This window comes from Clinocottus analis, unplaced genomic scaffold, assembly GCF_023055335.1.
Source record: "Clinocottus analis isolate CAN_PGR_092001 unplaced genomic scaffold, fCliAna1.0.p SCAF_7, whole genome shotgun sequence".
NCBI lineage: Eukaryota > Metazoa > Chordata > Actinopteri > Perciformes > Cottidae > Clinocottus > Clinocottus analis.
The window spans coordinates 13,060,236-13,083,644 of NW_027176229.1; the positions used below are offsets into that span (position 1 = coordinate 13,060,236).

At 39.0% G+C, this 23,409-nt stretch overlaps 1 protein-coding gene across 7 annotated transcripts in view; it reads left to right on the forward strand.

Moving 5' to 3' along the window:
• The window catches only part of trpm3 (transient receptor potential cation channel, subfamily M, member 3), a 121,540-nt gene that overhangs the window by 24,489 nt on the left and 73,642 nt on the right, over positions 1–23,409 (forward strand). The gene's annotated exons all lie outside the window — the stretch shown is intronic.

Sequence of the window (23,409 nt, forward strand, 5' to 3'; positions counted from 1 at the left end):
CTGATATGCCACATCTCTGGCTTCTGTTAAGTATACTTGGTGCATGACCCAGTGGATGGAAGGTATGCTTCAAGAGGGAATAGAGAGAAGGATGTAGTCAAAAATGAAGAGAAGTGTGGCAAAACTGCCAGCATAACACTAAGCTTTGGAAGTATGGGGATGCGCATAGAGGGGAGGAAAAAAATGGAGGCGGGAAAAGCGTGAGCATGATGTTAAAGAGATGCACACGGAGAGTGAGACAGAGAATTTGAAGAAGCAGTGGCAAAAAGTGTGCTGAAAGAGAAAAGGCAAAGATTTATAAATGATTGAGCGCAAGGGGAAAATGAAGGAAGGGAGAGGACAAGACACTGATAAAAAGACATGGAAAGAAATCAGAGGGCAAGTGTGGATTACAGGGGTCCAGTGTTAGAGATAGCTGAAGGGTTGCACAAAGGGTGAAGGTGAAGAAACCAAGCGAAAGAAATGCGAAAAGGCGAAAGGGAAGGTAGATGGTGAATAAAAGAGAAAAAATATAAGGGAAGAGAGGCTTTGTAAGGATGGGTGAGCAGAAAGGTTGAATTGGACATGGCAGACAGAGACTGAGAATATTTAGGAAAGAGGTGGGTGTGCAACATCAAATCCCAGGAGACAGGAATTAAAGTGAATTCAACAATGCAGGCCAATGTGAAGTCTTGTATTGGACTTTTGTATTTTGTTAGAAGTAGTCAGGTTAAGTTGGCAAACCACACATTTTCTTCTCATCACCTGAGTAGAGGTGTGTCATATAATGTGTGTTTTATAGACTCAGTTAAGTGCATTTAAAGGCCTTGTTTACATATATTTGTAGCCTAAAATCTCATCTTTATTAATGAATGTGCTTTTCCAATTACGGGCAGTGTTTAAGGAGAGCTATTGTTGGAGGTCTTGAATGCCTCTTCTCCCCACTCCTTTGATCTGGCTTTATCAAAGTGTCTCACAGAACAGTGTCGCTGTGATGCTGAAGCACACAACTAGAGCACCCGGGCTCACATGTCAGCCATTTGCATTTGTATAGCCTGGTTAAATGAGTATCACTGTAATCCTTAATTGAATGGGCATTGGGTCTGTTTGTGTGTGTGCGTGGTAGAATGTGTTATTTTATCCCCATGAACATTTTGTCCTTCAAAAAGTTAAACTGAATTTATATGCTTCAAATGTAGTGCATTACCACTGAATAAATGATTTCCTCTGTGGGACAATACTAAAATAAGGACAGGTTACTCACTCCAGATTGAATCCTTACCATAGTGTTGTCTCTTCTGTTCACCTGAAGAGATACTTGTTGGAATTAATAAAAAAATACTTATAAATTATTGATAGTGTAAACTATCATGTTCATTCAGGATGGGCATTTTCTTTACAATGACTATTTTGATTGTCACTGCTTTTAAAGGTTGAATAGTTGACTTTTCATTTTGAGCTCAACGTCTTCCAGTTGTAATGTCAGTGCTTTTATTTGCACCAAGGATGGAGCCCTTAAACTGTTTCTTCAGTTTGTGAATCCTTCAAGGGAAACAGGCCGTCACTGTGAAATGAATGTAGTAATTATTATAGTTGGAAATTTCTGCACGACAAGCACTTTCCTCCCATGTCCTTCTAATTTATTGCCTGCCTGCTGCTGCTTGCTCCATACTTATGCTTGTGTGTGCATCTGAGTGTGACTACAATTTATAGGCTGTCAGTAATGTTTTGTGTCTTCCTTGGACAGGTTTGTTCGACAACCTGTGCCTGTGCACATGCCTTTCTATGTTTGAGTTTGTGCATTTATAAAGCAGAGCTACAGGCACAGTTGTCGTTGCAGCAGATACGTACCCTGCAAGCACTGGTGTGTAAGCATGTGATTTGAACCCTGTGGTTTGCTCTGAGTGGGAGAAACAGTTGCAAAAAGTGTGGATAACACCAAGAAGTGTTACCGTCTACATCATTTAAGCTCTACCACCTTGTCAAGTGTCTCCTGAAGGTGATGCAATCTAATCTTACACAAACAAACACACATGCTGCTGCCCCAAGCCAGTGGTTCTTTTATCAATAAAGCTGTTACCACTTTCACCGTCTTCTTCGCCCACCTCTGTTATCCTTAAGTTGACCATGTAACGACTGGACGTGTGTGTGTGTGTGTGTGTGTGTGTGTGCATGCACGTGCAGGACATGAATTCACATTGGCATTAGTGAGACTTGTCTTTCTTTTGGGGACAATATGCATGTCCCCAATAAGGTTAAGGTGACCCTAAAGGCTTAGGATTTGGCTGGAACCGTGAGGGTAAATCTCTTATAATTATTGTAAATCAAAGTAATGTCCCCAAAAGTCATGAAAACATGAATTTGTGTGTGCCTTTTAGCGCAAATTTGGTGTCAAGATGTTGACTTGCTCTAGTCTCTGTCGAGTGTTAAATGTGCCCGCATGACTTTCAATTCAGCTTAAATCTAAATATTGTTGAGTTCTGTGTCAGTGAGTGGACTTTAGTCTTTAGGATTTACAAGTTATCTTTAACGAGTATGATTTGCTGTCCAGTTGACAAAATGCAAATTTGTTTAATTTCCTAAATACTTGTTTTTGTCTGCACGGGTGGTAGCGCTACACGAGACCAGTTTTATTAATGGTCCCAAACTGACAATGAATCAGGTTTGTACTGTTATGACTGCTCAACAAGTAATTGAATTAATTACAACAGCTTCCTACTGACCTTTAAAATGGCAAGCATTTGGTCAAATGCCACTTCACAGAAGACTAATGTCCCTATTAGACAGGGGGGTTCCCTGAGCCAGCACTCCAAAAAAAGAAGAAGATAAAGCACACTAGAGTTTCACTCTGGTCCATGTGCTCTCATTCTGTGTATCGAGCCAAAAGGCTATCTAGAAACGCCATTAAGTCACACCGCTGGTCGATCACTGTGCCTTTGTGCCCTTTTGCTCTTTTATCCAAACTTAAGAACAATTGGGGACTTAATCTTAATTGTGAAACAGGGAAACAGTATTAGACAGAAATCGGAAATAGAAAATCTATATTCTTTCTTCCTCTCTTGGCAACTTTAATACCTATTTACATTAATATATTTACCAACATCCTTGTCCTTTCTTTTGATTATAAAGGTGAAAGCCTCTCAAATATTCAACATATTAAATATGTCTCCCTTTTAATCATCATACTACATTAAGTTGTCTTAACTGCCTCTTCTCTATCACCTTCAAGTGGATTCTATGACACATCTCACCCTTTTAGGAAATCAGACAGTTAATACCTCTGCAGTGCTGTGCAGTGATTGTGTAAAGAAAATGCTGCATACAGTGAATACAGTAATAATCCTTTATTTGGTTTTCTTCATGAAGTCGTTCATTTTCTGCCCCCCCCCTCCCTTCTTGTCTGCATTTTTTCACAATCGTGTCCTGTCTGTCTGTCTTTTCCTCTTTCATCTTCTGCCTCTGCCTCTTTCTCTTGTTTATACAATGTCCTCTATTCTTTTTGTCTCTTTCTCTCTTTCCTTTCTATTCCATTGCATCCCATAATCATGAAGCATAGATAACACTCCATCTTATGCAAAATATATGGGGGACGGGATGTTGCTGTTAAAAAAAAAAGGAAATCTCTCTAATGCTAAAAATACATTTGTGTTACATAAAAAGACACACTGTTGCAGTGCTTTATATCATCTAGTTTAGGTGCTAGGAGTGAATATGCATGGGAGTTCATCCTACACACCAATCTAACATAATGCTATTTGTAAAGATCTCCTATTTTTATTGTGAATTCTGACACCCACAATATACAGTATAACCAAGGAGTAAAGTATAATCTGTCACCCGTAGGTGGCACCACACATTTTTGTATTGATGGTAGATACAGTAAGATAGATGATACAGTAGATTTCGGCACATGAAACTAAACCTAAAAACCTTTTCACAGTTTAGAGTTTGACATAGGTGGGCTCCTTGTTACCATACAAAAGTACTCTTTTAGTATGTATATAACATATTTTTATCCAGCATATTTATATCACATGAGAACAGAACTTTTTTTTAACACAAAACATTATGTTAATATACTGTATTTTCTATGTATCTGATTTATGTTATGGAGTGGGATTGCGGTCCTTTACATGATGTCGATGTTGCACCAGAACATCAGCCAACTGACCAAAGAGTGTAACACACTCCTATGTTGTAACCACCAGGTCGATAATGAGTGTCTGTTTAATCAGATGTAACGCGATTGTTGGAGCAGCTAAAGAGTCTTTCTATTAGACTCCCTCTGTATGTTATGCATCATTTAAACATTCTGATAAATAATTAAGATTGGAACAACTGGGATAGTTCCAATTTCCAAGCTCTCAGAAACCGCTTATTATCTGATTAAATGTGCCATGTTGCACAATAATGACACCCATGATATACACCTTACATCAGGATCTTTGTTTCCATTTTGTTGTGATTGAGTTTATTTTTTGCAGAAGTACACATAAATCCCAAAAATGATGACGTGTTGCTCTCAATTATGTTGTTCCAATCGGTGGAATCCTATACTGTTGGTTGTGTGTACATGTAAACATAAACGCATAGTCACATAACATGTTACTCACATTACAACAAAAATAGCCACAACCGAAACAATTAATTACAAACCCCAAATGGTAAAACGACACAAAAAAAATAAATTACATGTACAAACACAAAACATTATGAAAGAGGAAGTGTGCAGTTTAAGCACAAGACAACTCGCTGCCCATTTAATAAATAAGCGTCTTGTTTGCTTATACTTTTCAGTGAATTAGAGATCAGACTTGTATGTCCTAAAATACTCACACTCTTTTTTTCTTTTTGGTTGCAGACTTATTGACAGATCCCAAAGTGTTGAGAACAAATGCTACTTGAGTGTTGAATAAAAATGGAAGAAACAGCATGTTGTCACACACATGCCTGAGGGAAGGTCCTTTCCTCTTTCTCTCACTCTTTCTCTTTCTTCTTTTCTGTGTGACCAGACCTCAAAGTCACAGGATGTCTCAAAGCTTGCTTGTTTGTGTCTCAATTAACCAGCAAATACCGCATTTATGAGATTTCAATTAACACAGTATCTCACTAATGAGCCAAAACGAGAACATAAGCTGCCAATTACCACCTCATTCCTTTATTCAGGCACACAAAGACTTTATATTTCCTATTTGGCATGCCTCCGCTCAACACTATGGCAAGTGAAACAAGCTGTGTCCATATTCATCTATTAGCTTTTGAAAATATCTGGATCTTTTAATAACAAAACAGCTTGAGGAAACTATGTGTTGTTATGCTGTTTGTAGTCTTAACATTTGTTATGAATTATCGCAACAGACTGTACAGAATGATTCTACGTAGCATTCAGCCGCTGAATCATTTATGAGAAACAATGCTGATAGGACCTGCAGTTGCAGAAGAAATGTATAATTTGGTGAATCACTTATAGTTTTTTACAGTGGACATATCTCCCATATCGGGAACACACATCTGTGGCACACAAACACGCACAGACAAATGCAAATTCCATATCCACCCACCGACAGCTCCCACCTTGTAATCAGCATAGCAGCATACATGACAGCAGTAGAGTTATGAACTCTGAATGCAGATCTTTGACCTGTAAACTTTCAGGGGGAATTGTATGCTGCTGACGAAGGGATATTCAATTATATGCCTTATGAAAACCATACTGACGTAGAAAGTGTGACGTTGGTATTTGGAGATTTATATTGTGCATATGTGTATTGGTTGCTTGGGTTCAATGTATGGTTACATAGGTTTGTGCATGGGTTTGTACCTGTTGGGTTTTATTTGCAACTTTTTGCTGTGGCATGTTTCTTTCAACCCACATTACATTTGGTTGTAGACACGGTTTATAAGAATATAGGTCAAACTGGAAGAGGTAGCACATCATAAGGAAGGTGTGATATTGCGTAATTGAAAATAGGTTTATTTGCTTTCTTGCCAAGACTTGGATGTGAAGATCAATACCACTCTCATTTCTGGCAGAACAATGTTGAGCTGGAGCCAGGCGAAGATCACCTAAGCTTAGCATAAAGACTTGAAACGGGGAAAACGGCTTTACCAGGCGACACCACATACACCACAATGTGTTGTTTACAAATTTCTGTAAAGCTTAAAGTTACCCCTTTAAAACTCTATAAAAGGTAAAAGTCTAACGAGAATCAAAGTATATCAGTGCTGTAGATGCAGGACCAGCTTAATGAAGGACTTTAGTTATATTGAAATGTTACTGTTCTGTTGCAGTGTGGACTTTCCTACGATAGGGAATAAGGCTATTTCACAAATAATGTTGGATTGTGTGCATCTGTATTTGCATCAGGATATGCTGGTTGTGGTTGTCTTTTGTGGATCATGGCATATTCATATGGACAGATTCTTGGAAGGCAATATACATCTGATTAATGGGTCAAGGATAAATACATTAATTAACTAATCAATACAATCAATACATTTCCATTTAATCACACTCACATGAAATTGGCAAGGCTGTTAAAATAATGACATGGCATGCTAAAGTGTCAGGGGAGGATGGGAAAAAGGTTGAAATTGCATCCCGAGCTAAGAGACTAAAATTAGAAGCTCTCTAATAATATGAGATCCGAAGCCGTGTTGTTACTGAGGCGTGTGCAATCAATCAAGCTGTAATCCATATTGAACTGAAGCCAGCCAATCAGTGCTACTTGACAGTGTGGTGAACGGCAGCCAGATTAGTTGGGGCTTCAAAATTAGCACCATGGACAGCAACAGCACAGCTTCTTAGAAATAAAGCTACAATACTGAACACAGTACGTGGCAAAAATAATGGCGGACCTCTGTTGTAAAGAATGTATATAAAATTATATGAAATGTTTTTATCCACAGTTTTGCAGGTGCTCCTTCAACAACAAAATATATCCAATCCCTAGCCGATTAGGCAGGTTGTCACGGATGGACAAAAATAAGCAGACGCAGCTGAGTTCCAATCACAAGAATTGCATTTAAAAGACAAAGATGACAATATTATGCAAATGTTTTTTTAAATCGTTTTCTTAGCTTGCTGCACCATAGACAGGCTCTCAATATTGTATTTAGCACATTTAAAAAAAGATGATTAATCAATTATCTTTTTTTTCCCTGAACTCTACTATTCATAACTGTACTGTAGCTTTGGGATGGACATGGCTTCAGGGGCAGAAGTCCTCATACGGTGTAATAACGTAGCTGTGATCTTTTTCTATGGCTCTCCCCATGATGTTTCACTAACCGTAAATGTGCTGTCAAGACCAAATGTGTAGATTTTGACTCTTTGTTTCTTAGTTTTCTTTGCTCAGATTTTTTAAATTAAAATAGTTAAAAGCTATTATACCTTGGCTGTATAATGAAATAGAATAGCGCACTTTGCCTAGACGTGAGATGGACTGTCAATAGCAGAGCATGTGTTTGTGTTTCAGTGTATGTGACATAACATTACAGACTGGACTCTGTATTGATAGACAATTGCTTGTTTAAAGCTCAGACATACTCATGAGATTCAAAAGACGCGTAGGCATGCTTGTCTGTGGATGTCTGAGCATGTGGTAGTATACATAATTGATATGGCCTTGGTATTTGTGGTGTGTATCTTTGTGTGTGTATGAAAGGCTGAGTCATGATATAGCTTCTCCAGATTCTAACCTATTCTAAACAGCATGCAAGCTTCTGGCTGCACTGTTTGAGGACCCAGTTCAATGCCCCAAAAGCCTGATAGGGAATTCTTATTTCTCACACCCAATCTCACATTGAGGTGCCATCAGGCGAAGAAGACAGACTGAGGAGATTGAATATTTTTTATACTCTTTGCATATTGATGATTTAATATTTTTCCTCAGCCCTGGAGGAGATCAAACTTTTGGAACTGCACACAACGGGATCTGTTGTATAAACAGTTTCCGGAGTTTGGTATTGTATCATTTTAAAACATCAAATAAAAACAAAGTGTTTTTATTAGTTTGTATTGAGTTGCCTTCACATATGGTTGTTTCTACTTCAGATTTGTGGATTATGCATTTATCATTATAAGTTTTATTGAATTTCAACATTACCTTGAAAATAAAATGTGTTCTTTGCGAAAAGATCTTTTTGTTTAGTCACTTGCTAATTATGTATTCTCTATAGCATATCTTGCACCTCGTCTGTTGCACTGTCACGGTCAAATTAATAGAAAATATCTTCTTTTTTTTAATATGTGCATTGGAAAAGAATATGAGCCTTTATGACAGGAAGATTCTTTGAACAAAATGCTTTGATCTAAGAGAGCGTTAAAACAGAGCACTTTTTCCCTGCCTGTTATCCCTTATGTAATGTCTCATTTCATCATCTTTCTCAATCTGTACCTTTTGTATCTGTTCCTTTCAATGTTTCCCTCTCTGCTTCAGCATCTGGGAATATCAATTTCAAGTACCCACTCTGTCTTATATTCTCTCTATTGATCAAGAACAACTACACTATTCATATTAAAAACTGTTATCATTTTACTCAATCACATTACATTTATTATATCTGTTCTGATTAAATATGTTTGGTGAAGCACCCTTAATTTCTGATTGAGAGCAGTTGCCATATTTAAAGGAATAGTTTAACATTTTGTGAATACACCCTTGATAATAGCAACGCCAAGCAGGAGCAAGGGCTTGATAGGCTATGCTCAGTTCAGTTAGCATAAAGTCTCAGAAGATTGTCCTGAAACTTCATGGTGGTGACGAGGCTCCAGGAATCCTCTGTGCTCGGCAGTTGGTCGCCAGCAAATAGTTTAAGCGTGTAAATCCCCGTAAAACCTCATCTTGGTCGTTCTTACAATTCGGTTTCCGTTTGTTAAATAAGGTGGGCTAGCTGTTTATTTAGTATTTCTCAAAATGTTCAACTATATGTTGAACATTGTTCTGTTGGAACATATTCAATGAAAGGAAACTGATTCTCAAAATTCCTGCAGCCCTGAATGTGTCTTGTTGTTGTCCAGCTGCATCGCGATGTGCTGCAGAAGAAATTATTAGTTGGCTGTGTATGTTTCCTTCCTGTAAAGAATTTGTTAAAGTTTTTCCCTGTATAGTAATCGATCTCTTGTCCCCTCTTTTGTTCGCTCTTTGTCAACAAAAGTTGTTTGGTCTATATCCATGTCCCTACCAATACTATTTGGTGCAGCTCGCACAGCGTGTTTCAGTGTCAGTGATCTCACTCAGGTCATTAGCTCTAAGTGCTGGCATCTTAAATCATGCAGGGGGCAGTTTTAGCTCCCCCGCTTGCCTCCTCTAAAGTGTTTCCCTGTGCCTGTACTCGAACACAGAGACACACGAGAAACCCAAAATAAATACACACGTTCAGCCAAATATCCAGCCCACACATACAATAGAACATCCCCACACACAAGCACACACATGCAAGCACCTTCAACAGCAAAGCCATGGAGACATTGCTGTTGTGTTGTGTGAGTGTGATTAGCCTGCTTCTTCTCCGGCTTAGAGTTGTCATAATACTCATAGAAGTAAATACCCATGCATGCAAAATGGATAAGGAGTCTACCAAGTAGAGGCATGAGGGTGTTTTCCTCCGCCGAAATGAAACACATGCACTCGTGGGCACACACAGACACACTTCGACATGCATGTGCTTCATGAAAAGCATGAAGGGTCTTTGAAGATCAGTCATAATATTAAGCCTCAAACTTCACATCTGGTGAAAAATAGGCTGGATTCCCTTGTGTTGCTATTCATAGGAATTAGGACCACGTGTATGCAAATTGTCTTCTCCATTTCTCTTTCCCTCCATCTTTCCTTCCCTGCACCTCAGCATTCATCTCAATGCTTTTTCCTCCTGTACTCCCTTTGTGTATGCAAAGGTGTGCCCATGTTTCTTTCTTTCTCTGTGTATGTATCCCAAAGGTAAATTAGATTGTGTGTGAGTGTTTGCTTTTACATTTACATTTGTGAATCTGTGTGTGAGTGTAATATTCTGTAGCGTTGAGTATGTGAAAGACATTATAATGAGATGTGTGCGTATGTATCTGCATGTGTGTGGCTACAAATTGGATATTGGGACATGGAAAATGAAAGTGAATAGCATGGCCTCACAGAGCTATTTCTGTCCTTCTATCCATCTCTCAGTCCTTCTCACGCTCTCTCAGTTCTGGATTCCTCTCTCCCGCCTCTTTCTCCCTAACTTTCCTCCTCCCTTTTTTCTCTCCTCGTCATCTCTCCTTTTCTCCTCCTGTAAAATATCTCTGATATAAATATGGCCCCATCAGCCCAATCAAACCAGTCCACTGTCTCAATATCCCCTCTCTTGTAGACCAGTCACACATCCATTTTAGACTGTGGGTGCAGCCCCAAAACCCTGGAGGGGTGACTGTAATGTTGCATCTAAGAGGTTTCTACAGGAGTGCTCCACTTTAGCTTCCAAAGAGCAATTTTTACAACAGTCTAAACTTATCTCTGCGATCCTCTCATTAATCATTTCCACACACTTCCTTTACAATTCTACATCAAATAGTCAGATTTTCATTTTCATATTTATTGCATAATATTTAGTAATGTGGGTTTTCGTTCTATTTTATGTTTTCTTTTACATATTCACTCTGCACCGGAGGAGCAGTAGCCTTCTCTCTACAATAGTTATGCAGGATTTACCACATTTTCATCTTTTCCTCACCCACTTCTACAGTTACTAGCTCAGCTATGGTACATTAATCTGTATCTATACAAACTCAATTTCTGCCTCAGCTACAGTAACAGAAGATTTTCATAAAAGGAGAAATGAGGGTCACTGTCTGACCGCACAGCTTGCAGGCTGGGGTTTATTGGACAGGAATGATGCAGATTGTGATAAAATATAGTCAGAAGGTCATTTGAAGAAGCAGTTACTGTATGAAGTATCTTTACTAAAGGTTAAAGAAATGTTTCACAGAATAGCTTGTTGGTATTTCAGCGAGACTTTTTGTGAATGCCATTTACGACATAAACATACATTTGTATGCCTGTGCATTACTTTGTTAATGCACGCTGTTTTTTTCCTGCTTTTAGATACTTTGCCCAGCACATACATACCGTATGGATGATCTAACAGTGTGCCCCCCTCTACAGTTTGCAATAATAGTGGCAGAACATCAAGAGGATTATATTGTCTATGAGGAGAACCCTCGACAGCACTGCTCTCTCTGCCTGGCTTTTGGCTTGATCCCAAAAGGCACGAGGAAAGCAGGATGCATCACTTTCCCAGAGAGAACAAGAAAGGGGAAAGGGGGGGAGGAAGAAAGAGAGAAAAATGAAAAGAGAGAATAATACATGGAAAAACAGAAATTAGCTAAATGAATGAATGAGCAGACAGTATTAGGGACACAAACTAGGATGCAGGAAGTCTGCGTCTAATGATAAATGGGTGTGTGGTGCTCTGTGGGATATTTGGCAGCTTCTGTGACACTGAGCATCAGCTCCTGTCCTGCCAGCAACCTTATGTAATGAAGCTTTATCCCTGACACTCCAAGAGGGTGAGAGGTACAGTGGCACATTGCCTTATTCCTGTATAGTGCCATAAAAGAATATCAAGCTGGAGATCAATAATGGAGAACATGAATGGGACTTTCATGCTCAGCTTCTCTTTTGGGGGGGTTCTTTATAGATTACGTCTTGCGCTGTGACTCAATCAATTGTGTTAAAATTGTTTTACTTTAAAAAAGCTTGCTCAAATGTCACATTGGTCTTGCATTTGACTTTAAAGATCGCTTCAGTTTCAAACGGGTCGGTTGTTAAATCATTAATATGCTAATCAGTGCACAGTACTGACAACTGGAACAGATTGGATATGGAAAATTAGATGTTTCATATATTTTATTAAATAATTGGATGTCCTTGAGTCGTACTTACAGAACAGTGCTAGTTGTTGCTGCTTAGGGCACTACAGCCACCAGGAGGCCCCTAAACTGTGAAATTACAAATGGGAAATTATCTACTCATTTTTTGTACGTTTTTATTTAGTTTTGTTTGTCAGTTTTCCATAACAATGTACTAAACAGATACATGCTTCCAAATTTGTTTTCTCTCTTTCAAATATTAATATCAAACGATTGCTAATTTAGTTGTAGAAAGATCAATACTGGATCTAAGCTAACTAAAGAAGACTAATAATAGCTATACTGATTAACTCTAAAGTTAAAGATACACTGACTCTGTGCCTCATGCAAAATGTGCATCAAGCTGTTCTAGAAAGAGTGAGATGCTCTATCTCTTGACATACTCGCTTCACACACACTCAGATTGTTAACAGCAATGCCGGAATTACATTATTTTAGGATTTTTGCTAAATTTCTCTTTGCTGCATTGGTTGCTTGTCCTCCATGTTTCTCTGAGGGATAACCACCATACTTACACACATTCTGACGGTCCTGTCTCAGGTCAAAGTCACAGGTTCAGGAGGACAGGCAAACATTGCATGGTTGAGTGGAGCTGGGTTAAAACGGAAAAAACAACTCTTGTTTTTTGGTCACATATGATTCAGCAGTGTGTAACACATACTGAGGCATGTGGACAATCTGTAATGCACTATTTTGGAGCATTTCCTGGAATCCCATATGGCATTTCTCATTTGTATTTTTTCAGAGAATACTCAAGTTTATGAGCTCCACGGAACCAGCTTTCGTATCCTGAAGTGTGTGTGCATAACTTAAGTGTTTGTATGTGTGCGAATGTGCGTCTGGTAAAGAGGGTCAGGAGCCTCACAGTAGCTACTGCCAAGGGAGGCAGACAAAGAAAGCCGAGACCACAGAGAAGCCAAGAGTAGCTATTTGGGGAAACCTCACTCTCCATGGTGCAAAGAGAACACATGTGAGTCATTCCATCGGCAGACACCAGCTCACCAGCTCATGAGTACGCATGAGGATGAAAAGTACGCATCCACTGGGACATGTGCAGAAAACATGAATGCATCTATGTGATAGTATATGTAGAGTTGGAATTGTTTGCAATCATTCACTTGCTTAAACATGCATGGGCACACATATTCTCATGCACAATCTCTCACGCGCTCTTAAATTTGCATGTTTGTATGGCGGTATTCCCCCCCTGGAATTTAATAGATTGATAGAACGGGACAGGTTAGTGAGGTGGGAATAGGGGAAAGAAAAGCAATTAAAGTTGCATTCAAATGGTAGTGGTGCAGCAGAGCATCGGATGGAGTCAGTCCCTAGCTTAATTACGCTTAGCCCCCACCACGAGTTGTGTCATCACGACACACCAGATGAGCTGGGAACATGTGGTCAGGTTTCATGTTAATTTGCGATATGACTCCACCTTCGCCTAGCTGATATCGAAAGGAAGAAGGAAAACTAAAATTGTAAACGTTTGGTGTGATTGCTGAGTTGTTGAATAAGAGGAGACTGATGAACTCACACAGGGAAAGTACTGACTGATAGTTGAGTGACGGCTTACTCAAAGAGTATTCAATATAATACTAGCATCTGATTGTTTTAGACAATTCTATGGCTGCTATTTTTAAAGCCATTCTGAATTGAATATATTTAGGTCAATGCTCACTTTAAATGCTTTATTTCTAATTAAGTCACCTTAATTGATCTAAGTTCAGTCTCAGTTCATGTCCTTCATCCCATTCCACCATGCTTGAGTCCTCCAGATTCCTCACATGTCCCCGTTTCTTAGTGTTTGTGTTGGAAGAATGTGTCTGTGGGCTGACAGCGCGACAGCAAGAGGGACAAGTAAGTCAAAGAGAGGGAAAGGGAAGAGTTGAGAGATGGGAGGTGATGAGGTGTTTCAACAGTGGAAAGAGATGGAAATAAATTCCATTTTTAGTGAGAAAGAAAAATGGAGATAGGTTAGAGACTGAAGGCAGTAATTATTTGCTGTAGGAATGAGACAATAACTCAGGGAATCCCTACCCTGAGTTATTGTCTCATTCAAGAGATCCAATGTAAAGCAGAGAAACAAAGGAATAGAACAACAAAACAACATGATTATTAAGGCAACCTGAGAGCAGGAGAAAATGTTGGAGAAGACAACAAATGAGAGGTAGACATGTCAGAAATGGAGAGTGAAAATGTGGTCATAAATATGGGTGTTGAAGAGATTCCACACATTCTGGTCCTTAGCCAGCTCTTTTTGCCTTATCGGGCTAGTCCAGACTTGATAGAAAAACATGTACCCACAATGCACTGTGGCTCTTGCCCATCCGCCTGGAATGAACTTCTAACCCAGTCCTATCAGCTCATAGGTCGCCTGCCAGTGCCAGTGGCTCATCGCTGTATTTAGGGACAGATTTACGTGCAGAATTCAGCAGGCAGAAAGACACAAACCTACACAAACACACGTTAGCCCAGATTCAGCTACCGGCAATCAAAAGAGAAGTCCAGGTCACATCGCAGTTGTCTCAATTGGCGGATTAGACACAAAAGCATGATCAAACACAAATACAAGTACATACAGACACACTTGCAAAAAAACAACACAAACTTGCAGACCAAACATTTAGCCAAATTTTAATCAAGATTTAGTCTTTATTTGAGTGATCATTAGATCTTTTTTTTTATTGATGGTGTCTATGTTCTGTTTAAGCTTTATGTATCTTTAGAAAATAGTAAAAACAACTTTACTTGCCAAGATACATGTTTATATTACTTAGCTTTAGTTTCAGAATAATGAACAGCAATGTTTGTTGTATATAGTTGTCCATAGCACAGACATGGACTGGAGATCGACAGACAGAGACACAGTCTCTTATCCTGCTTGCCCCAGCTGATTTTAGGGAAGTTTTCATGTTCAAATGTATTTAGTACTCTGATCATGCTACGCTCTTGTGTGTGTCTTCTGATAAATACATGTAGCCCTATACTTTGATTTTGTAATAGCCATGTTGTTATTTGATGTTTCCCCTTACTGTGATGATTCAACTGTGAGATTACCACTACAATCAGGCTCCTTCGATTTATTTTTGAAATAGCCGAGTATTCAAGGTCACCCCTACTGTGAAGCATTTATAAACAAGCCATTGGCCATTTGGATGCCCTGGGATTAATTGCTTCGTGGCCCAGCATTGATTTAGAAATACAAGGGAAATTAGTTAGCATGTTACAGAGTAACATATGTTTTCAAACTTTTAAGAAAGAAAGATGGTTTTAAGGTTACATTAAGGTACATTAGTCAAACTACTTTATTTGCTTAAGATTACTCACACCTGGCATGATTGGCCATTTATTTTTTACATTACCATTCATATAGGAAATGACAACATGTGCAGACACTTAAGCATGACCTTAAAGTTTACCTAAATGAAACATAATTCATTATAGATCAATGAATGTGCATCCAAACCTGTCGACATGTTTGTTAGGAAGACACAATATTTGAATTGTCTTCTAAATATGACGTCATAACACAACACATATGCACATGGATACAAATTGCTCCCGTAGCTGTGCCATTAGTGTTTGCATGTTAGATAGTCCTGATGGGCAGGTGGCACCTTGCATGGTAGCTCCTGCCATCAGTGTGTGAATGGATGAATGATGTCATGTAGTGTTAAAGCGACTGCTGTGGCCTTTTTGAGGGCATTCTTTCCGAAATGATCACATAAGCCCCACTGTGACTGCCAGGTTGTTCCACGATCAGCATGAAGTGTATGTGCACAGGCAGTGCTAAACAAGACTCCTCTTTGTTTAATGGTAATCATTTTCACAGAGATCCATTTCAAGCAAAAAGGAACAGCCAAAATGGCTTTTGACATTTTTTTGAATGTGCAGTAGATATGAGTACACGCATGCACCAGTCAGTCAACAACAGAACTCAACTGTACTGAGCTACAACTTCTGGCAATATTGAGGGAAGCTGCTTAGTATGCTGTCTAAATGCACACATCACTTAGTGCAGCTACATTTATCACAGGGCTTGTTTAGTGACATGTGATTTACAATGAAACGGCCACACTTACCTTATTTGCATTTAGAGACTAGTAAGATGTAAGATGTGTTTCCATTTGAGGTAACTTCTGAGAGCCTGTGTGTGTGTGTGTGTGTGTGTGTGTGTGTGTGTGTGTGTGTGTGTGTGTGTGTGTGTGTGTGTGTGTGTGTGTGTGTGTGTGTGTGTGCGCGCGAACCCCCATTTGTAAATCACCCCTTTGTGTTGGATCAAGGTAGGTCTCAGTAAGTGTGACTCTCACTGATAGACATGATGAGGTGGTTGTTCAGCTTACAAAGTCATTTCCTTATCGATGAGTAGAAACCAGTGGACTATGTGATGTCATTTCAACTTGATACTGGCGTGAAAATGAACATAAAAGCCTTTCCAATCATTTTTCTTCCATTTGAAATGAGATATCACGCACGGTGTGAGTGACAAAAAGGCAGAGAGTAAGGGAGGAGTGAGAAAGTTACTTTTGCACTGTATGTTCAAGGGTCTGAAGGCAGTGTCTTTAAACTCACCATGGGAATTGCCTGAAAATTAGAGGAAATTCTACATTTTCAATGCGCAAAAGATATTAATGCAAATCTCAAAAGATAACAGGAGGAGCAACGTGACTTCTGTTTTGACATCCTTTCATATCATTGACAATATTGACTTACATACAGGTGACTGCAGCAGACAAAAATCTCACCCAAGTGTTTGTTCAGGCTGACATTGTGTCTATTTAACAGACAGTCTATTGTCTATTTGTGGCACGTGAATTTTCCTGTTACTTCTGTCCATCTGTTGGAGATGAACCTGCCTTTTCCTACCAATGACATGTTGCTCTGCGTTCTCAAGGATCTGACCATGAACACCTGTTTGATAGCCCACTACATGACAAATAGAGTTCATCGAACCAAATTGGAAAGGTTTTAATCACATCGAAACAGACAATTACAATAATTTTGATTTGTAGGAAACTCAAAAGACAATCAGCACTTCAGCTATCTATTAACTCTTTTAATTTATTTAGAAGAGACTTGTGTATGACTTTATTATGGTTTTAATAAGAAAGTTAACCTTTTCTTGTGTGTGTAGAGACCTAATGTTGTCTTCTATGAAGTTACAGGAGCAATAGTTTTGCTTCTGACTTGCTGAACATTTGACTTGATTCCTATGAACATTTGACTGAAGTTGAAATGTGTACAGCTTTGACTAATCTGACAAGACACTGTGGCCAAATGCCAATCGCACTTGGGAAGGGACCAAATCACAAGGCTTTGATGATTTGATTATAACATGATTATGCATGGTTCAAGCATGAATTCCTAAAATAAATACATAATTTTAAACTATCCATAACATTGCTTTTATTTCTTACTGTTATTTTCGCAGTACAATAGAGTAAGACATTTAAAACAATTGATTGCGCTGGGCTACCGGTTGGTTTCGTAGAACATTTTGTAATTTACAAATAAAATTCACAATGGGACTTGTTTCATACTTTTAATATAAATAAGGTGCCAGAATGCATGAATAGTATCATCATAAATGAATGGAGCGTGATCATATAATATGATTATTATATGTTTGTTGATTAACTGGCCCCTACTTGAGTATCTTCGGTGTAGCAAGTTGAGCATCGCTGGTGTAGACCTTGAAGTGAGGTCATTCTCAGTATTAATGTAGATATCTGTGTGGGATGTCATGAGTGGGGCAAAAGTATATTTTCACTTTGAGTGTCTTGCTTGAAAATGAGATGCTTCATCTTAAAAAAGTAAAATATATTTAGATCAGACATGTGAGATTAGATGTATGTGTGTCTGTGCTGGCTGAGTGGCGCTACGGAGCTCAGCTAACAAACAAGCTAGTAAACTCTACTGACATTTAGTTCCCACTGCGAGTATGAACACCTTGATAATTATGGAATTGCTGACCTAAAATGTAAAGCTAAGTTATTTAATGTGAAATCATACTGTGACATGTTCCTGTTTTTGACACAGACGAGGTGAGATTCACTGGAAAGCGAACGACAGAAAGAGAGTGAGTGTGTGAGTGCTGTGATTGCTATGCAGAGAGAGTGTGTGTATGTGTGATTGGGGGCAATGCTGATTGTCTGATTATGTTGGTAATGGTGCTGTCCTCCAAGCCCCAGCTGGTCCGACAGTTCATTTCCCCGGACAGAGTGTTAACTTGACACCATTAATCTTAGCAAATCAGCACTTGCGTACGACACAAATGAATGCTTCTTTTTTTAGCCGACATTACTTTTTTTCAAAATGCTACATGACACATATACTTTTGAAGTTTTTTTATGATGCCCACTGTTCATCTGTCTGATTTGATTGTATACATTCTGGTAGGATTATCACTTCTCACTAAAAGGTACATTGTGTAGAATCTTGGGTGATTTATTAGCAGAAATTAAATATAATGTTCAAAACTATGTTTTCATTGTTGTATAATCACCTGAAACAAAAAATAGTTGTGTTTCCGTGAGCTTAGAATGAGCCCTTCATAGCTGCAGTAAGCATGTCTTCTCTACAAAGTCCATCATGTTGCGCTGCCATGTTATACAGTAGCCCAGAAGGGACAAACCAAACAGTGGCTTTGGCAGTAGGCCACAACACTGCAATTTTGGAAGGGGAGGAGTGAGCGGAGGAATATTTAGTGGGTTGCAAACTGCAACCAGACCGTTAGATGGCACTAAATCCTACATACTCTCACTTTAAGAGATAAAATACATTTTTATTCTTTGCTGCTGACCATGCAGATTAAATGGTGCGAACGGGTCCATCTGAGTGGTATAATCCCTTGTATTTACCCTGCTCTATTTAGAAAAGGTCATGTAGTGACTAAAGCTATGCTTGTTATTCTTGATCTATTGAAAAACCTCTATACAAACTCTATACAGCCTGAACCTTATTATATAACTGACTGCATGCAACCTTATAATGATTTTCATTACACTGCTAACTCGTTGATCAACACTGGTTTTACTGGCCAGCGCTAATTTCATCTATTAAGTTAAGCTCTCTGTGATCATTATGTGGCAACTCTAGATTCAATCTTTGTAGATTTGTTTTATAGAGTGTGAATCAAAGTACAACTTATATTCAATACCAGTTTCTCAATTGTGGAGCTGTCTTTTACTCAACCTATATCTCTGTGTGATCTCTCTCTCTCTTTCTCTCTCTCTCTCTCTCTCTCTCTCTCTCTCTCTCTCTCTCTCTCTCTCTCTCTCTCTCTCTCTCTCTCTCTCTCTCTCTCTTTCTCTCTCTCTCTTTCTCTCCCTTGCTCTCTCTCTTTCTCCTTGCCTTACTAATTAAAAGGCGTTTGTATGTTTTCACTGCAGGAGATTTTTCTTGCTGAAGTAATGATGTGTAAATACAGACCATTTACTGTTCCATCCACTTCCTCTTTGTGCAATTAGAGGAAATGACACAAATCCCTACTGAGCAAGGACAAATAGCACACAAACTGGTAATTATCTGCGAAAGAAGGCAAGATGCTGCTGGCTGAGGAATCTTGAGTGTTTGAAGAGGGCTGAGATAAGCCTGGACAACACATGTACAAAATAAAAATACATGAACCCCTCTCCCCCACTCCCTTTCATACAAACATAAAATATACTGTAATAGCGTTATACATTAACTTTGCAAATATTCACACTCACACATTTTCATTGAGTGAAGTCATGCGAATCCAAGCGAGATAAACAGACGGAGATAAACAGTGAGACATACAAGGATCTGACGTGTGTACACAAATCAATGTGGTCTGAGCTTTTCTGCTTCATCCACAAATTGACCGGGACAAATGAGTGTGTATGCGTGCGTGCGTGCGCGCGCGCGTGGACAGTCTGAATGTTGGTATGTGAGACATCCGTCTCTGTTGCAAATTTATGAGAGTGCAGTGTTGGCTGTTTATCAGTCAGATAAAAACTCAGAAATCATGACCTGACTTCATGACTTGACTTGAGGGGGAAGAAATACTAATCATTGACATGTATGCATGCCTCTTCACACAGTCACAGCCACTACACAGCTATTTTGTGCCAGGATCTTTCCTCATTATCCTGTCATGTCTGTGGTTAAACAAACCATTGCCCCTGCTCATCCAATTAGACCCACAGCACACCACCAATGACACATGAACCAACACTCCATTAACAATAATTAAGTTGAAAGAGGGAGCAATGACAGAAGAAGGGATGTATATTTTTCCTTCCTCGAGCTTTTTCCAAAAAGCTGCCTTCTAAGACATCATTAGCATGCCCAAAGTAGATCAAGTAGGAGACCCTGCGAAAGCAGAGATCTGAATATCTCCACAAGTCTTTGGCCTGGGCCGTTACGGTGTTTTACATATTGTTTCTACTCTCACTCGATTGGTTTTCGTGTTTGCTTATAATACGTAGCCTACAAGAGCTGCAAAGCCAGGATATAAGCACAAAAACATGCACTCACTTTCTTTTCTCTCTTACAGATAAGCCAATAATTATTCATAAAGGAGAGGATTCTATTTTCAGTACAACCATAATTGTGTAAACAATGTGTGGCTGATACCGAAGGGATGTTGCGACATGTCCAGGTGTAAAAAAAAAACTGACTCCTAATGTTGTTGTTAATTCCACTTTCAACCTATCACAATGAGTCCAATCAACATGGTGCTTTCATGCACACTGGCATTCATGTATAAACACATGGCACATGCTTTATATTAGATGTCCTGTTAGTGTGGTTGGATGACTGTGGAAAATTCGATTTTAGTTTTTTCTTACAGGAAAATGTTTGTGGAACGAGTCAGTCGTGTGTGTGTGTGTTTGTAATATATTTTTTAGTTTTTCTGTTTAGAAGGGTTTGTATCTTAGTGCATTGAGCTTCTAATTAAATTAAACTTTGTGAACATAGGAAAGTCGGTCTTTGCTTTAGGAACAAAATAGTAGACTTCAGGCATGTGGAATGAAGTCTAATATCACAACTTGACACGGCTGAAAGGAGTACATTATAACTTGGGTTATATGCAGACATGAGCTTTAAGCTTTGGCCTTAACTGAGGAAATGGCTCAAAGAATGAACATATTGCTTTACAGCGAGGGCCTTATTGTAGGGCTTATTGTCAGGCTAAATTATTCTATTGCACAAACAAACAAAATGATAAATCATGTCTCTCAATCCTGTACATTTATTTGACAGGCACAGGATGCACTTGATAGTGAGGTCAGATTTGTGTCCATGCTTGTTTTCATGGCAAGGTGCCAAAATGCAGAGATGGGGTCTCGAGTCTGCCACTTGGCCTTCAGTCACACTTAAGTCGAACACACAGTGACCTAACACGGAGTGACACGAAGACTTAACTGGCGACTTGTCCTCCAAAGACCCGGCTCTGACTTAGGATTTGGGACTTGTGAACAATCATTCATGATTATATCAGTACATAGTTTTCAACCTTATCGATACACTTTCTTCTCTCAGCTGACACATACGCCTTCACACACCGCTGCAGTGCCCACATAACTCCGTCTCCACTCGCTGTGGTAGGGTCCCCTTGTGGGACCGTCTGGAGGTTTGGGAAGTCCTGATGTGAAGATGACTTGTTTGTGGCTCTGACTGCGAGCTTTATAGCACCATGCTTTGGGGCGATTATTTATTTTTTGCTGTGCCATCACCTTTCATATCTTTACAAGCAATTTGTTTATAACATTTTTCATTCCACACAGATATTTCCTCTATTTGTGTGCATCAGATTGATGTGTTTAACTTGGCCTTGTTATATATATATATATATATATATATATATATATATATATATATATATATATATATATATATATATATATATATATTTTTTATTAAAAAATCGCAAATTTTATGTTTTAATTGTCCCAATGGTATCAAAAACGATATTGAATATCATTATTTTTCAAGGTATTGTGTCGTCGTTATAAATTCTAGTCATGAAACTATTACTGCTTATATATGAGTGATGATAATACAGGACATGCTTTGCATTCCTTAGATATAGGCATGCAGTGTTCTATGCAGACTGGATGGCATGCAGCAGATGATAAAACGCTCATTAGAACCAGACTTGACTTGGACTTGCAAAAAAATGACTTGTGAGCATTTCTGCCATGATGACGTTCAAACTGTTGTTTACCAACAACTCAAATTAGATGTTGCATGGAAGAAAGAATAACTTGAAGAACGGCAACATCTTTTTAAGTTGCATATGGTTGTATGGCTTTTTCTATTTGCAAAAAGCTGTGACACACCAGGATGTTAAATCCACCACGATCAGTAATTGAGTGTTTTGAACAGTATCATTGAACAGTTCAATGGGGACTCTGCCTTTTTGGTGAAGAATCATTTAAAAGTGTCATTCAGTTTGTCAGATTTGTGTCAGACTTGGTCTGGAAATGACTAATAGTAAAAAGGTTTTGAATCTTTACAACTGTTTTTATATTTGATGGATGAACAGGCATCATCGAGGTGACCAGGTCAACGAAGGAACACTTGTGTTACTGGAGGTGGGTCAAGGTCTTTTGGAGATATAGTTTTATTTTGGGTAAGGCTTTGACAAGCTGTTCAGGACATACAGTACCAGGGAGGAAAGAGAGTGTGTGTGTGTGTGTGTGTGTGTGTGTGTGTGTGTGTGTGTGTGTGTGTGTGTGTGTGTGTGTGTGTGTGTGTGTGTGTGTGTGTGTGTGTGTGTGTGTGTCTGAGAGAATTCCTTAACCAGTTTGGCAGCCTATAAAAGTGTGGCAGCTTTCACCTCATTTAAATACACTACCTTTTTTTCTGCCAGGTACTTTTTAAATTCCCCCTACAGGATTACCGCTTACTCAGATACTGTGACTTTAATGATGTGTGACACCACTTGTCAAAATGCACACAAGGGTTGACAGTTTTTTTTAAAGTTCAGATTTTCTTTTGCCAATAAATAGCTGGAGCAATAATTCACACTGTTAGCCTGCAACACTGTGACTTTTACAGAATAATGGTCTCGCCTTTTTGAGAGGCACTAACAGCACACACATTGCATCACACCAAATATTTATAGATTATATTTTATCACTTCTACAAGAAAAATGTATCATATAGATAGTCTAATTGATTTTGTTTTCCATCGAGTCAGACATCTGCCACCTTCTCTGCCTCGGTGAATACTACAGACAAAATTATTGGTCCACCTGCTTCTGGATTAGTGCCAGAAAGCCGCCAGAGGTTTTGGTATCACCAAGAGATGAAAGAATCATGAATCTCTCGCGTCATTAATTATCAGCACTCCTCTGTGTGACATCTGAGGGAACAGACACTTCTACCCAGACAATCAGGCCTCTGTTGCCTAAGATACACCCTCTACATCCCAGAGTATGACCCCATTGGTCCAATTCTCAGCTGAGCTGCACTTATCCCATTCAAAAGTCCTCCTTATTAGAGACAGCAGCGATGACACAAGTGTAAAGTTGGCCTGAGATTGGGCAGCT